The sequence below is a fragment of the Phascolarctos cinereus genome, unplaced genomic scaffold (genome assembly GCF_003287225.1).
Source record: "Phascolarctos cinereus isolate Bilbo 61053 unplaced genomic scaffold, phaCin_HiC Scaffold_8;HRSCAF=390, whole genome shotgun sequence".
NCBI lineage: Eukaryota > Metazoa > Chordata > Mammalia > Diprotodontia > Phascolarctidae > Phascolarctos > Phascolarctos cinereus.
Window position 1 is genome coordinate 59,273,125 of NW_027556291.1, and position 16,124 is coordinate 59,289,248.

Consider the following 16,124-nt stretch of genomic DNA (forward strand, 5'->3'; position numbering starts at 1 on the left):
TAATTCCTCTTCACTTTCCGCCATCAAAGTGGTATCATCTGCATACCTGAGATTGTTGATTTTTCTCCCGGCTACCTCAATTCCAGCTTTTGATTCATCCAGCCTGGCATTTCGCATGATGCACTCTGCATATAAGTTAAATAAATGCTGCCCGCAACCAGATAGTGCACTGAATGGAAAGGTGTGAAATAAGACATAAAGAAGTGGACCAGGCAGAGCAGAAAAACTGACTCAGTTTATTTTTCTGAGGGCACAGGATATATAGAGAAAATCCATCCTAACTTCAAAGAGTCCTCCCATGAGACACTCCTGAAACATCTGCTAAGAATGTGATAACATACATTACCTCCTTATCAGAGTTCCTAGATAGAGTTGTAAATTCCAAGGCTTTTTCCTGGCACCTGTATAGAGGAGCGAATATGTAAATCTAAGGTTCAAAGAGTGAGAAGGAAAGTCTCAGGAACCTCCTAACAGGGAGAGATTGGAGAGCCCATGCTTCTTAATTATTGAGCCCTTTGTGTAAAAGCCTGGGCAGAGGTCAAACTCTGTCCTGGATCTTAAACCCATATCAGACTCTTGAGATCAGCCCTCTACAACCACCTCCCTTTTTGAATTAGCAAGCAGCTTGAGGCGGTAAACATCCATTCCCAACACTGTGACCCTTGATTTAATTAAGATAACAATACAGGGGATAATAACACTGCCCAAGAAAATGCATGAAGTAACAAGGCAGGTAAATTCTTAAATATATTGATTGCACTTAATTTCTCTAAGATCTCTACAGCCAGATTTTTTGGGTTAATCCCTGGGGAGTGACTATCTGCAATCACCTGGGTGGTATTTAGAATTGTGTCAGGCCCCCAATAGGCAGGCACTTGTGTTGTCTCATGAGATATTAGGATCTGAAGCATCACAGGGTAGCAGGATAATGTAAATATATGAATATCTGTAATCACATTGCAATAGCAACCTTGTTTTCAAGGGTTCTAACTTATCTGCTAAATACAATACTGATTGTTCTAATAAATTGACTTTATACAATGTATCAATAGCTTCTTGTGCATTAAGTACTAAACATATTTTTTGCTAAGTCATGTACAAATTATGCAGTTTAGATTTCAGATTGTAGCATAATAGATGAAACAGCAGTAGATACAATAAAAGAAGCAACAATGATTAAACCAATAATAAGGAGACCAATAAATTGTTTTGATTGACTTAAGGAGGAAGTAATAATTTGAAGAACATGTTCACCAGAATTCTGAAACTATTCATATAAAAACATTGGTAGGGAAAATAGCAAATGATGATTGTTCTACCAAAAATACAATATAGTCATTATTATCAATACATTGTTTGAGAGTACAATTGACACAAGTAACATACTATTCAAAAGTAGTATTAGATTGAATAAAAGTTACATATCCATGAGACAAACTGGTATTAAAAACTGATGTCCTGGATGCTAGAGATCTGAGGGCAATTGTAATCTTGACTTTATCCTGGAGATAGGGATCTTCTTGTCTTCCAAATATACAGGTGTTATTAGTGTACGTATAGTCCCAATTTGTCCATATATGTGAGAGGTTGCATCCAGGGTGGAAAAGGAAAAATAAGTCCAGTGCTGAGCAGTCTGTACATTACACACTTGAGCAGAAAGTAAAGCTACTATTACTAAAAATTCAAGTTCAGAGGGGTCTTTTATCACTCAATGAGAGGGAGCTTTCACTGGACCCCATGTGGGAAGGCGACTTGTCACTGTAGATTGGCTCCTTCTGCGCTTTCCCCGAATTCTCATACTCTGTATTCAAGCTGTGAGTTGTTATACATGCTCTGACATCTTTTTCCAGTATCAGGACAGGTTTATCAAAGTTTTCTGAAAAATTATAAGCACACCCTCATCCTCTTGTTAGTAATGGATCAGGGCCTCTGGATGTTTTTAGGCTGGAGTGTACTCATCTTTGTTAATATTTAGAAAATTAATAGCCAATTATAAAAATTAATAGCCAATTATCAAAAGTTAATAACCAATTATCAATGAGGGGTAGTAGCCCAGATTCCCCCCCTTTTTTTGGAAAAGAATAATTTTAATATCTTTGTTTTTAATAATATAAAATGTTTGTGATCAGAGAAATGTTATAAGAAGCATAAAAGATAGAAAATGTTTCGCTAATGGAAGCTCCTCAGCAGCATTATCTGTTTTGATTCGTTTAAGTACACTCATAACTGTGAAGGCTTGTAAAATATGATTGATCACATATTTAATTGTACCACTTGTTTGTAAAGTGGCAAAAATGAAAGAAAAAAGTATCCATTATAACATGAGTATAAGAAAGCTTTTCAAAAGAAGGCATACAGGTTACATTCAATTGTCAAATATGTTTGGGAGAAAAGCCTCTGATACATTTGAAACAGGCTGTTAATTAAAAAAATCATTATTTTTATACTATGTTTCTAATACTGTAGGAGTTTATTTCTTCAAAAATAGTCACAAAATGTTTTCTTCTCTACAGTTAAGGTTGTTGTATTGGCAGAATATAGTTAATAAAAGGCTCAATAAAAGCTTAATAAAAGTTACGTGGCAGCATTGTAGTTAAGAATCAATAATGGCATTGCTTTCAGTATATAATTGTGTATTAGTAATATATTTTAACTTTGCAGTCTCTGTATTCTGAGAGACATAAAAAGATTACTTGTTATCAGAAACAATATTAATAGGCTCATAATATCCCGCCATACCTGTACTTAACCCATCGATGAATGTCATGGGTGCTGAAGGAATGGGGTTAAATCTAACAATCTTTTTGAAATACCTATGAATAATTAGTAAAAAAGGTTAATATCTTAAGAAATGGTAAGTAATTATCAATATCAACGTGGCCAGAAAAAATAGTAATAGCAATTTGCCAATCCTCTAAAGAGGAAACAAGAGTGTCTATTTGTCTTTTATTATAAGGTTGATTAATAACAGAAAGTAAATTTCCTGTAAGTTAAAAATTGTAGGGGACACTGGACTACTAAGAATAGCACCTGGTACCTCTTCATTTAAAAAAATATGGGTGAGTTGAGCTTCAGGAATTTTTCTGTTTGACTAAATAAAGCTCCTTTTTTGCTTCAGGAGTTAATGTTCTAGGGGAATTTAGATTAGGATCTCCTCTAAATGTAAAAAAGAAACAAATTCTGTAGTAATTTGGAATGATGGTCAAAACTAATTAGTATCCTCTAAAAGTTTCTGAAAATTCATTAAGTGCTTCACTGTTGTTTCAGTGACAATATGACCTAGGTAGGAAAATGGGGATTTTTCTTAAGCTTTTTCTGGGGCTATAATAAGCCCATATTCTTATAAAGCTAATTGAGGTTGAGGAAATAAATGTGTGAGTGTTCAGTGGAACAACTACAAAGTATGTCACTATATAGTGTATTATTTTTGCATTGAGAAATTTTTTCCTAATTGGTTGTATAGCTTTATTAACAAAATTTTGACACATTGAAGGGCTGTTTTTCATGCCTTGAGGAAGGACTTTCTATTGAAACCTGGTTGCAGGGTGTTCTGCATTAACACTGGGTATTGTAAAAGCAAAACAACATTTGTCAGCTTCTTGCAGTGGAATAGTTAAAAAGCAGTCTTTTAAATCAATAACTATCAAAGGCTAGGAAACAGAATTCATAATGGGTGAAGGGAGACTTCATTAATAGCTCAGAGGTCATGAAGCATCCTCTATTTCTCTGACTTCATTTTAATAACAAAAACAGGTGAATTCCAAGGATCTGTAAAGAGTTCTATATGTCCTTTTAAAAGTCTTGTTCAACTAATTGTTTTAAAGCAAAAAGCTTCCTTTTTGTCAAAAGCCACTGTTCCACCCAAACAAAATAACAGTTTCCCCTAGATGTAAAATATCGTGCCCCCACAAATTAAAGGGAATTAATTGAGTTTCAGCTATTATTCTACTTAGTTTAAATTCATCTTAAAATAATTGATTAGTGTGATCTACTAGGCAGGCTAAAGCTAATTAATATCTTTAAGAGTTTTTAAAGAATCTTGCGTATTTTGTAATATTTTGGGGGTCGAATTGTGGGCTGTGAAACAATATGTCCAAAGTAAGCAAAGGGTGATTTCTTCTGTGCCTTATCAGGAGTAAGTATAAATCTTTGAGACTGAAGAGCTTGTTAAAGCTCACACATTAATAAGGAAAGTTCGCCAGTAATAGAACAACTGCAAAATTTATCATCCACATAATAAATTATTTTTGTCTCGGAATATTTCTGCCTTACAAGTTTAATAGTGTTATGAACAAAATTTTTGCACATGGTAGAAAACATTCCTTCTTAAAGGAACATAATAGGAAAACTTCAAATACTGATTTAATGGAGACAACTATACTGAAATTCAAACTCAAAACAAAATTAGTTATAGTCCTAAGAGTCTTTTACCTCAAACAGTGAGTTTCACTAATCATGGCTTAAAGCCAGATACAATTAATTTTACTCCCATGCAGTTGTAATAAGTAACAAAGATTTACCAGGACTCACATACATAAGAGATTTCACTTAACATCTTTTCTTTCTCAAATTTAAACTTATCCTGTTCAAAAGCCAATTATTAGAAATCATTTCTATCTATTGTACATACAGTTGCACTTCTCAGCAAGTTAATTCATTGTTTAGGAACTGCATAATCCTAACAAGTTCTTTCTTTCTTTCTTTCTTTCTTTTTTTTTTTTCAGGGCAGATGACCTTGCCCACAACAGATAGTTTCCAGGAGACCTGGAAAATTTACAAAGTAGAGAGAATTGCCTTGTGCCCCTCCTTTTCACTCATAAGTAATTAAAAATTCTAGATGTTACTATTAAAACAGTAACTTAAAATAACTTAATTAACAATCTGGTCATTTTCATAAGTGATAGTCAAATTGTTTTAACTATAAGATGTTCTTTAATTACAGGTAAAGACGGAAATACCTAATTTTCTAACTGACAGGTATAAAACATTATGAGAAAAAATTAACTGGACTTGATAAAATAATTTAGCTGGTTTTTACACAGCTTTCCCACTATATTTCAGTCTTTAATTCACATTTTAATAACATCTAAATTATTAAAAATTGTTTGACATAACACAAAACAATACAAAAGTTTACCAATTTGTAACAATACTAGATTTTTAAAACTTGAAACACATTACTAATCTGAATGAGCTAAATTATCTTTTGATTGTGTTCCAAACACATAAAAAACTTTTCTTTATGATCTGAGGGGGTGCACCCTCCTATTCACTATTCTCATTCTGTCTCTCACACCCCAACTTGGCCAAGGTTGGAATGTGAGAGAAGGGAAGAGAATATTTTCCAATGACTTATCTTGGATAATCTTTCAATTTTACACCCAAAGCTTTGGCCAGAGCTTTAGAATGCAAAAAAGAAAGATAATTTCTTCCTAATAACTCTTCAAAAGTTTTCAAATCTTTTATTCTCAAATCCTCCGTTCATGCTATTAATACAGACAGATTATGCTATTCTTTCTACCCCTACTTCTCTCATTATTGTATGCTTAAATTTTCTTGTCTTTTATCAATCATATAATGCAAATAATAAAATATTTTTTCTCTCTTCTTCTTCCTCTGTTCCTGCCCCTGCATTTACCCTGGGCACTTTTGTTGCTAATGGCACATTCTCTGGAGGAGTGAGACATATTTTTAGCATGTTCCAAAATTCCTGTAGCTGACTATTTGTAATAAATAAACCCCTTTCTGTCACTATTTCCTTGAAAAGTTTTAGATAGCATTCCTTGTCTTTGATTCAGCTTCATGTTTGACCCATACTTTCGATCCCAGGCGCACCTCCCAAAACCAAAAGTAAGTGTGCGTGGCCGTTTCAAAGCAACAGTATTTTTTATGCTCGAGCCCCTTTTCCTTTCTATTCTTATGCTCTATTACCGAGCCTTTACTCTAATCTATTTCTCTACTCTCCCACTTAAGCCTGGTATTTCCTTTGGCCCTAAAACTGCCAAAGGACTGGGTATAAAAACCTTCGCCCTCTTACCTTGTTTCCACAGCGTTGAGCTGCCAAGGACCTTGTTCCACAGTGTAGAGCTGCCAACGGTTTTCTTTTTCTCCGGAGCACTAAGAGGACCACTCTTCTCATACTTCCAAGTCCCTCTTCGGGCTCCAAATGTTGCCAGCAATCAAATAGTGCACCAAATGGAAGAGCATGAAATAAAGAAAGACATGGGCCAGGTGGATCAGTAAAGATTGACTTAGTTTATTCATCTGAGGGTACAGGATATATAGAAAAAAATCTAGCCTAACTTCAAAGAGTCCTCCCCATGAGACACTCCCAAAAACATCTGCTGAGGACATGACAAACATACATTTCCTTGTTATCAGGGTTCCTAGATTGGGTTGTATTTTCCAAGGCTTTCCCATGTGCCTTGGCACCACCTGCATAGAGGAGTAGTATGTAAATCTAAGGTTCAAAGAGTGAGAAGGAATGTCTCAGAAAACCTCCCTTGCAGGAGGAGATTTGGAGAGCCCTGCTTTCTAAACAATTGAGCCCCATGGGTTAAGACTGGGCAAGAGTCAAACTCTGTCCTGGATCTTAAACCCAGATCGGACTCTTGAGAGCCAGCCCTCAACAAGAACAAGGTCTGGTCCTCTCTGAAATTTCAGCTAGGTGTGACAGGAAGTCATTCCTTAAGGGTTGTGGGACTTGCTCATGCAAGGGGGGTTTGTACAAAACCCTGAGACTAGTTTGGGACCAGGGGACTGGAGCCTCTGGATGTTAGGTGGTAGAAGCCTGCAGCCAGGCCCTGGAAAAGGAATGTCTTGGATGGGGAACACAGGTGATAGACAGCATATACCTCAATCTCCTCTGCTTCCTCCTCTTGGGCAGATGAGAACCTTATGAATACCACAGAGCCAGAGGATTTTGACTTTTTATTTGACATCTTAGCATTGTCCCCAGCTGATGGAAGTGTGGAGGACAGATCAGGCACCATGAGGAAAAGTAGATTCAAGTAGCCCAACAGGAGAGATACATCATAATTCAGGGGGACATCCTAGGGGCTCCACAAAAGATTTTCAGTAGCTTAGTGTTATCTTTTAGCTACATGTATTTGCTAAGTGTTAGCCCACTTTCCTCAGGACTCTATGTACTGGTGGGAAGCTGTGTCATGGAACTGGAGGGAGAAGTAGGTTTTCTTATACCAACTATAATACTGCTATAAATACCTATTTCTAAAAGGTAATTAAATCAGGTGGACTAATTGATATCAACTGATGATTATGGGAGAAGCACAGTGTTGGGGCCTCATGAGACATGAATGCCCCTTCCCCCAACCCTTCAGGGATACCTCTAAAACCCTGAGGGGAGATGCAGCAATGGCTCTCTGGGGACTTGACCAGTGTGAGTGGGGGCCTGGAGACTACCTGCAGAGACTGTGCTACTCACAATGTTCATTATCTCATTTGATGCTCCCACTTTCCAAGAAGGTATTACTGTTGCTTTTTTACAGATGAGGAAACTGAGGCTCAAAGAGGTTAGGGGACTCACCCATGGTCACACAGCTGGTAAGTGGCAGAGGTGGGATATGAACTCATATTTCTTCATACCCCAAGTCTAGGGCCATCATTATTTCCACTAAATCATATCGTAGCTTTCCTTTTCCTTTTTTAAACAAAACAAAAAAAGAGATATTTTTACATCAGTCATTTGCTGATATTCCTCTCCCCAATAGAACTGTCTCCTTTAATGAAGAAAAACAGTTAAGCAAAACTGATCCACAACCTGACTATATCTGAATGTGTTTAAAATATTACCTCCCAACCATGGTTTCCTCAGGGAAATCAAAATTTGCCTTCTAAGTCTCCACAAGAAAATGTATAGACTTTAGTTCCCATGTGATCAATCAGGCTGAAAACACAGCAAATATAAGACAGGCTTTATTTTTACCTGGTAGAAAATACAAAGTACAAAGGATTCGTACTTGATCACAGTGCCTGGCATATACACAGCAAACACTTAATAAATGCTTCATTGGTTGAGTCCATACAGAGTCAAGACAACTCTTCTTCCCTCTCCAATGGTCTGATCTATTCCCCCAGGGTCTATCCTTAGGTTGAGGTCTTCCATCCACCAAGGAGAAAGCCCCTGGGATCAGCAGAATCCACCCCTCTCCCTCTGCTGGGGTCCCCCTTCTCAAGGACTTAGATCTCCAGATGGAAGGCACTCACCTCCACCCCCTCCCAAATCATCCTATTTTACTCTCTATTTTACAGGGCTGTGGGGGATAAAGTCCTTTGCAAACCCGAAAGCCTGGAGAGGTGAGAGCTACTTCCAGTCTTACTACTATATATATATATAAATACATATATATATATATATATATATATATATATATGTATGTATGCACACATATATAGAGAGAGAAAGAGAGACAGAGACAGAGAGTACAGTTACTATGTGACAGACACTATGCTAAGTACTTTACAATTATTACCTCATTTGATCCTTGCAACAATCCTAGGATATAGTTACTATTATTATCATATTTTACAGATGGAGGAATGGAGGCAAACAGAGGTTAAGTGACTTGCCAAGGATCACATAGCTAGTAAAGTGTCTGATATTCTATTTGAAATCAGGTCTTCCTGACTTCAAGTTAGTCACTCTATCCACTGAGCCACGTTGCTGTCCCTAGTATGAGGAACACCACAAATAAAGTCTGGTTGGCCACTTATCAGACATACGGTTTCAGTAATGATATCTGAGTTCTTACCTGAGTCTTCAAGGAACTATGACAGTCTCCATAATCCCTGGAAGTCAAACATTATTAACGAGGATTACATATATTTTTCCTGGAATCTTGCACATCTCATTAAAAGGGTCTTAAACTAAAAATGGAGGGAAGAGGGAGGAAAAAAGCATCCTATGTATGTCAGCCAAGTGCAGTAGCATAGCAAGTAGCAGACGTAATCCTGGGAAGCAGAAAAGAACTAGAGAGCCTATAATTCACCAGAGATAATCTCTAAGAAGACAGGCAGAAGTGAAGTCCATGATCCAAGGTAGCCATGCAAAAATGCAAAAAAAATGCAGGTAATAGGGTAATCTAGAGATGATAATATAAGGAGGAAAATTTGGCCTCATATTATAGATGACCCTCAGATACTGACACTGTCACTTTCTTCCCTTTGATATTTTCTTCTCTCCTGGTTTTCCACCTACCCCTGACACTTAACCCCTCTTTCTCAATCACATTTACTGGAATTTCATTCAGGTTACACCCACTAATGGTAGTTGTTTTTCTAAGCATCTGTCCTTGGCCCTCTTCTCTTCTCCCTCTATACTATTTTGCTTGGTGATTCCATCCACATCTATGAATTCAATTATCATCTCTATGCAGATGATTCTGATATCTTTCTAATCTGGCCCTAATCTCTCTCCAGGGCAGGCAGGTGATGCCAAACCTAAAGTCAGGAAGACTCATCTTCCTGAGTTTAAATCCGGCTTCAGATACTTTCTAGCTATGTGACTGACCCTGGGCAAGTCCCTTAACTCTGTTTACCTCAGTCCCTCATTTGTCAGATGAGCTGGAAAAGGAAATGGTAAACCACTCCAGTATCTTTGCCAAGAAAACCCCAAATGGGGTCATGAAGAATCAGACATGGCTGAAAAGACTGAACAACAATCTCTCTCCTGACCCCCAGGCTAGCAACTCCAACTGTCTTTTGGACATCTTGAATTATTTGGCCTGTAGACATCTTAAACTCAAGATTCCAAAACTGAGGCCAGTGTCTTTCCCCCCAGCTTACCTACTTTCCAAATCCAATATTACTGTTGGAGGCAACACCATCCTCACAGTCACCTAGGCTTTCAACCTATTTGTCATCCTGAACTCCTTTCTTACACTTGCCCTGCATGTTGTAATCTCTTGCAAATCCTATTGATTCTACCTTCATAATATTTCTCATATACATCCCCTTCCCTCCTTCCAATGCTGGCACCACCCTGGTGCAGACCCTCATCACCTCATGACTAGACTATGGCAGTATCCTGCTGGTTGGTCTCATTTCCTCCAGTCTCTCCTCTCTCCAATCCCTCCTCCATTCAGCTGTCAACATCATCTTCCTAAACCACAGGATTAGGAAAGATCGTATCACCAACCTATTCAATTAAGTCAAGTGGCTGTATATAATTTCCAAGATCAAGTATAAAATTCTGTTTGGCTTTTAAAGCCTTTAATCACCAAGTCCCTTCCTCCCTGTTCAGTTTCCTTGCAATTTACTCCCTTCCATGGAGTCTAGGCTTCAGTGACACTGACTCCTTTGCTCTTCCTCACACAGAGGAAGCTATTAGACTTCGCTGATATGTGTGAGAGGCTTTTTCCCTCTGTCTTCACTCTATTTTTAGTTTAAGAACCTCCTAATAAGATGTATAAGACTCCAGGTAAACATATATAACCCCTGTTAGCAATGTCTATCTTACAGGGATTATGGAGACTGTTACTGTCCTTTGAAGACCAAGGTAAGAACTCAGCTGCCATTCCTGAAACTCTACATCTCAGACAAGTAATCACTTAGACTTTACTTAAAGGCTTAGAGTGAGAACAAGGGAATGACCCCACCCCCTTGAGCAGCTCATTATAGTTTGAATAGTTGTAAGAGTTAGGATGCTTTTCCTGACATTGAGCCTAATATGCCTCTTGGCAATTTCCCTCATACCCCAACACCACTTGCAGAAAGAGACAAAGTAGAGAGAGAGAGAATTATAGGTCAATATTCCCAAAGATAATAAATATAATAAATCATGTTAATCACATAATTTTAAAAACACACAATTATATCAACAGAGGATGAAGAGGCTTTTGACAAAATTCAGGAGCCTTTCCTCTCAAAAACACTAGAAACATAGGAATAAATGGAACTTTTCTTTGAAAGGAAGATTTATTTAACAAGTTTCTCTTGGCAAAACATGCCTAAAAAGAAATCATAACAAAATGAAAGATTTAAATCAAGGCCTCAGAATTTAATACAAACACCAAGACTAAAATCCTAAAGTATATATGTATTGTGTCTCAAAATTGTCCCCACTAACTTAGAAGTAAAAAGTTTAAAAAATGCCTTACAGGACAGTAAATTGAAACAAACTAGATCAAACATGCCAAAGGTTTCACTTTTGAATCACAAAGCTCCTATATCTGTTATACAAAAAAGCATGTCTCCCAACATGCATCCCAAACAGTGTTACATGTAATGTGACAAAAGAGCAACATTTCACACAAATGAAACTGCTTTAACTTAAATATGCTTAGTGCCTAAGTATAAATCTATAACATAACTACCTTAAGAAAAGCTGGAATTAAAGTTTGACAGTTATAGTCCTTTCTCAACTTGGGTATTATATCTTAGATGAATGTTTTTCTGTGTTGAAAAATAATGAACCTAGGGGCAGCTAGGTGGCTCAATGGATAGAGTACCAGCCCTGGAGTCAGGAGAACCTGAGTTCAAATTTGGCCTCAGACACATAACACTCACTAGCTGTGTGACTCTGGGCAAGTCACTCAACTCTAAATGCCCTCACCAAGAAAAAAAAATAACGAACCTGAAGATTTCGAAATAATCCTGATTTCACTTACAATTAAGCATAAATCAGAAGCTTGTATTACAAAACTGCTAAACTTTGTATTTGTTTGCTTTTCTTTAAAAAAAAAAGTTGAGCAAGAGTCAATGATCAGGATCACATTCCCCATCCATCACTCATACTGAATATGCCAGACATCCCTCTGATTCCGTTCAGACACATAGATGCTCAGCTCTCACTACTGTAGCAGCTGCTATCCATCATGCCTTGGCTGTAAAACTTGGTCATATCCACTCATGTGGCTTTTGACCACCACAGTCTTCTCCACAACCCCAAATCAGTTGCTGGCTCGCTGAACCACCATAACTGGACTAGTTTTACGAGCTCATACCTCTCATCATTTAGCTACCATAAGCACCACCACTTACTCCTGCTAGAGAATTCAAGAAGAGTTCTACACATCTAGGCTGCATATTTGCTTTGTCGTTTGATATATTTGCCACAGCATCTTTATGAGTAGTAAATTCAACATCTGCTTCTCCAGTCAGTCTGCTATGAGGTCTGATTTCAATGTGCATCCAGACAGGGTTGAGTGATGAAAAGAATTTGTAAAAAGCATTTTCAGTAGCTCTGTAAGGTACTCCTCTCATATGTACACGATGGCCTGTTGTACTCTGGAAAGTGGACTCACCACCTCCCTATCTATGATGAAACATTACTGAAAATTGTCATTGAGGTCTCTTCCAAATTTATCCTACCCAAAGCCACACCCACCATTATATATATTTTAGTCATCATACCCTCCATACTGCCCCCGCCCAGGAGCCATGCCTCATTTTTTCAAACCCAGCTCCCTTACCAATGCTGTAATAGCTTCTGCCAGCCTCAGGCCTGTTGTAAGGACCTGGCTGCTGGGTAGCCATTAGTTTTCAAGGACAATTATAATAAATACGAATTTCTGCCCAGCTGTTCTTGAAGATTTCAATGTACCTGTGCCATATTCTCTCCTTCTGTTTCTTTACAGCCTTTCTGACTATTTCCTGTGAAGCACACTGCACAAAGGCCTCCTCTGTACTCCTCCTCTGGAAGTCCAAGAGCAACATTACCCAACTTTGCACAATTTCCTACTCTGAACAAAACTGAACAATTTCTTCCTTGCTACAACCAAATGGGAATCATTCAAGGCACCCAAAGTTAGCATTAACAGTGCCAGGACTATTTGGACCAGTATGCATCAACACCCAATTGATTTCAATTCGTTTGACTCGAATACTTCAACATATCTGTGTCCCATAGTTTCTCTGTCTTTTTTCAGTGCCAATTTGTCTTTACCTTCTGATTCAAGTTCAACAACTGCTTCTCCACTTAGCTTTCTCGGGTATAAATGAAAAGAATGTCTGATGCCCCATTTTAAATTTTGCATTTCAAGAAGAATCATTGGACTTCACTGGCAAAGCAAGACCAGGGCAAACCTGGGACTTTCACCACAAATCCTTGTTTGCCTTTGGTGCTCAGCATCATCTTCAATCAGTGACGGCAGCTTGATACTTGACTTTAGCATGGCTATAAAGAAATGGAACTTTTCTTAATAAATTAAATATGATTTATCTAAAATCAAGAGCAGACATTACATGGAACAGAGAAAGGTTAGAAGTATTTCCAATAAGATTAGAAGAACAGCAAAGCAAAGATGCCTATTATAATCACTACTATTTAGTATAGTCCTAGAAATTCTAGCAATAGCAATAAGACAAGAAAAACCAAATGAGGGAATAAGCATAAATAAAGAAGAAACAAAATTCTAGTTCTTTGCAGATGATAAGAAAATTTACTTTGAAAATACTAAAAAGTGAGTCAAAAATTAAATTAAATACTTCAGCAAAGTCTCAGGATATAAAATAAATCCCCACAAACTAGCAGTATTCCAGTAAATAAACCAATCAGGAAGAGCTAGAAAGAGAAATTCCATTCGAAATAGCTACAGAAGTTATAAAAGATGTGGAAATCTACCAAAATATTCCAGGAACTATATGAATCCAACTATAAAACACTCTTTGCAAAAATAAAGACAGACTTAAATGATTGGAGAAATATTACTTGCTCATGAATAGGTTGAGCCAATATTAAAAAAAAAACTACCTAAATTAATTGACTTATTAAATGTCATCCCAAATTATGAAAGCATTATTTTATAGAACTAGAAAAATCATTTTGAAATTCATGTAGAAGAATAAAAAGTCAAGAACCTCAAAGCTAATGGAAAAAAAAACTGGCAAGGAAAGGAGGTCTATCAGTAACAGACCTCAAACTATAATACAAAGCAGGGATTATTCAAACAATTTGGTACCTGTTAAAAAATAGAACAATAAGTGGAACAGATGAGATGCACAACACATAGAAGCAAACAAACACAGTATCATAGTGTTCAATAAATCCAAAGACCCCAGTTATAAGGAAATGACTGATAAGAACTACTGGGAAACTTGGAAATTTGACAGAAATTGGGTATGGGATAAAAAATTAGAGGAGCAAGGAAGAAATGACCTTTTAAGTCTATGGATTGGTGAAGAGTTCATGACTACATAAGCAATAGAGTGGATCCCAAAAAATAAAATGAACAATTTTAATTATATAAAATTAAAAAGCTTTTGTATAAACTAATCTAATTCAGTTAAAATGAGAAGGAAAACATGTAAACAAAAAATCTTTGCCGTAAATTTCTCTGATAAACTTACATATCCATGATGCAAACAGAGTTGATTTCGCATCTCCAGCATCCACAGGGAAAAGGAGAAATGTCATTCCATCAAGTACCAGACTCCTACTTCCCAGGAAAGAGGAGAAAGGCAATTCCATTAAATCTCTAGCTTGGTCTCTTGGCTTGAGAGGAGAATAACACTATGCCTTCTATTCACAGAATTTGTCCCTTTGCCTGAACTAAGGCCCTGAGGGAATTCCACCCTGAGGTTATATCTCTCTGGACAATAAAAACTACCTGATATCATTCCTCAATGATTAACAACCTTAATCCAGGTCACATCCTCTCCATTCCACTGATTCTGAAACACTGCCTCCCCATCACTCAAAATCAGTTTTCTATGCCCCTTCTTTACTCCACCACTCATCCCTCAATCTCTCAATGTCGCACTCTAAAGCTCCCAACTCCTTTCACTGTGCCTTCTGGAATGCCAGCTCCATAGGTAACAAACTTGCTTACCTTAAATCTTTCCCTTTCCCAGTCTGAGATCTACCTGGCTCCCTCTTCATGAGGCAGCCTCCCTGGCCTCCCTTTCAAGTACTGGCTACACTTTCACTCATTCAACCTACTGACTTGTTAAGGAAGAACAGTTGGAGTACTTGCTTTCCACTGTCAATTCTAGGCTCTCCTTCTACCACTGTCACTCAATTACGTTTCCTCTGAGATCAATCAATCCATATTTACCACACAATGAAAAATTTGGTAGTTATTCTCTACAGACCTCCAGGATACTCCCCTGCTTCCCATAATGAGTTCAGTGCCTCGCTCATAGTCTTTCCTTTCCAACTTTCACCCATACATATATGTTGGTAGTCTCTACAACACCCCAACCTCACAGATTTCCTCAGTTTACTCATTTCACATGACTTACTTCCTCACCTCAGTTACACACAAAGAAGGTCATACCCTTGATCTTGCCATCACCCACAAATAAGACACTTCCATGTTCAAGAACTATGAAATGCCCTCATCTGATCAGTACCTATTTTCATTCTACCTCTCCCTCTGCCTTGCAACCCAAAACCATCAGAAACCCCAATCCCTCAACCCCTCAGTTCTTTCTCAGGACATCACCCCTTCACTAGCTACACTCTCCTCCCTTCTCTATCTTGACCCCTTGGTGAACTAGTTGAACTCTAAAATGTCCTCTTCTCTCCAGTGTCTTGCACGCTTATCCTCTTCCTAATCTTTCCCTGCCAAGCCTCCGTTTTGGATCGCTCCTACCATCTATTGCCTTTGCTCTTTCACACATACTGCTGAGTGAAGGTGGAGAAAAATCAGGAAATTATGATGACTGAGTCCTCTAAAATTTTATGTTAAATAACCTCAGTTGGGCTCTCCCTGCAGCAAGGCAATTCTTTTTACTAATTAACTCATGATCCCACTCACCACAAAAGCTATTACAAACTTTTTCATCTCTCCTCAAACTTCTCAGTTTCCCTTTCTGTCAGCTGAGAACCTTGCCAAGAATTTACCAAAAACCTTGAGGCCATTTGCTGAGAGCTCCGTCCTCCCCTCCTCATCTCACATCACCCACATGCCTTCTGCCACTATCTCCTCCTTCACACCAGTCTCACATAATAAGGCAGTCCTTCTCACCAGGGCAAACCCCTCTGCATGGGATTCCATCTCATCCTATTATCCAGCAGACTGCCCCTTTTATTATCCCCACATTCACTAATCTTCAGTCTCTCCTTATCTACTGGCTGCTTCCCTATGGACTACAAGCATGCTCATGGGTTCTTCCACCCTCAAAAAGTTCATTTGATCCATCTATCCCTGGTAGATATCAAT

At 37.8% G+C, this 16,124-nt stretch overlaps 1 long non-coding RNA gene and 1 pseudogene across 2 annotated transcripts; both read right to left on the reverse strand.

Annotated features, from left to right (window-relative positions):
- Nucleotides 1–218: 218 nt before the first annotated feature.
- On the reverse strand, nucleotides 219–7,656 carry LOC110202175 (uncharacterized). The gene is made up of 3 exons (XR_002322653.2): nucleotides 7,547–7,656; nucleotides 6,038–6,160; nucleotides 219–1,876 (listed from the first exon to the last, which is right to left on the reverse strand). It is a non-coding gene; the product is annotated as an uncharacterized LOC110202175 (long non-coding RNA).
- Nucleotides 7,657–11,781: 4,125 nt separating this feature from the next.
- On the reverse strand, nucleotides 11,782–14,395 carry LOC110202173 (heterogeneous nuclear ribonucleoprotein H2-like; annotated as a pseudogene). Its single transcript, XR_013483545.1, has 3 exons — nucleotides 14,308–14,395; nucleotides 12,701–13,135; nucleotides 11,782–12,310 (listed from the first exon to the last, which is right to left on the reverse strand). The product of XR_013483545.1 is annotated as a heterogeneous nuclear ribonucleoprotein H2-like (transcript).
- Nucleotides 14,396–16,124: the final 1,729 nt, after the last annotated feature.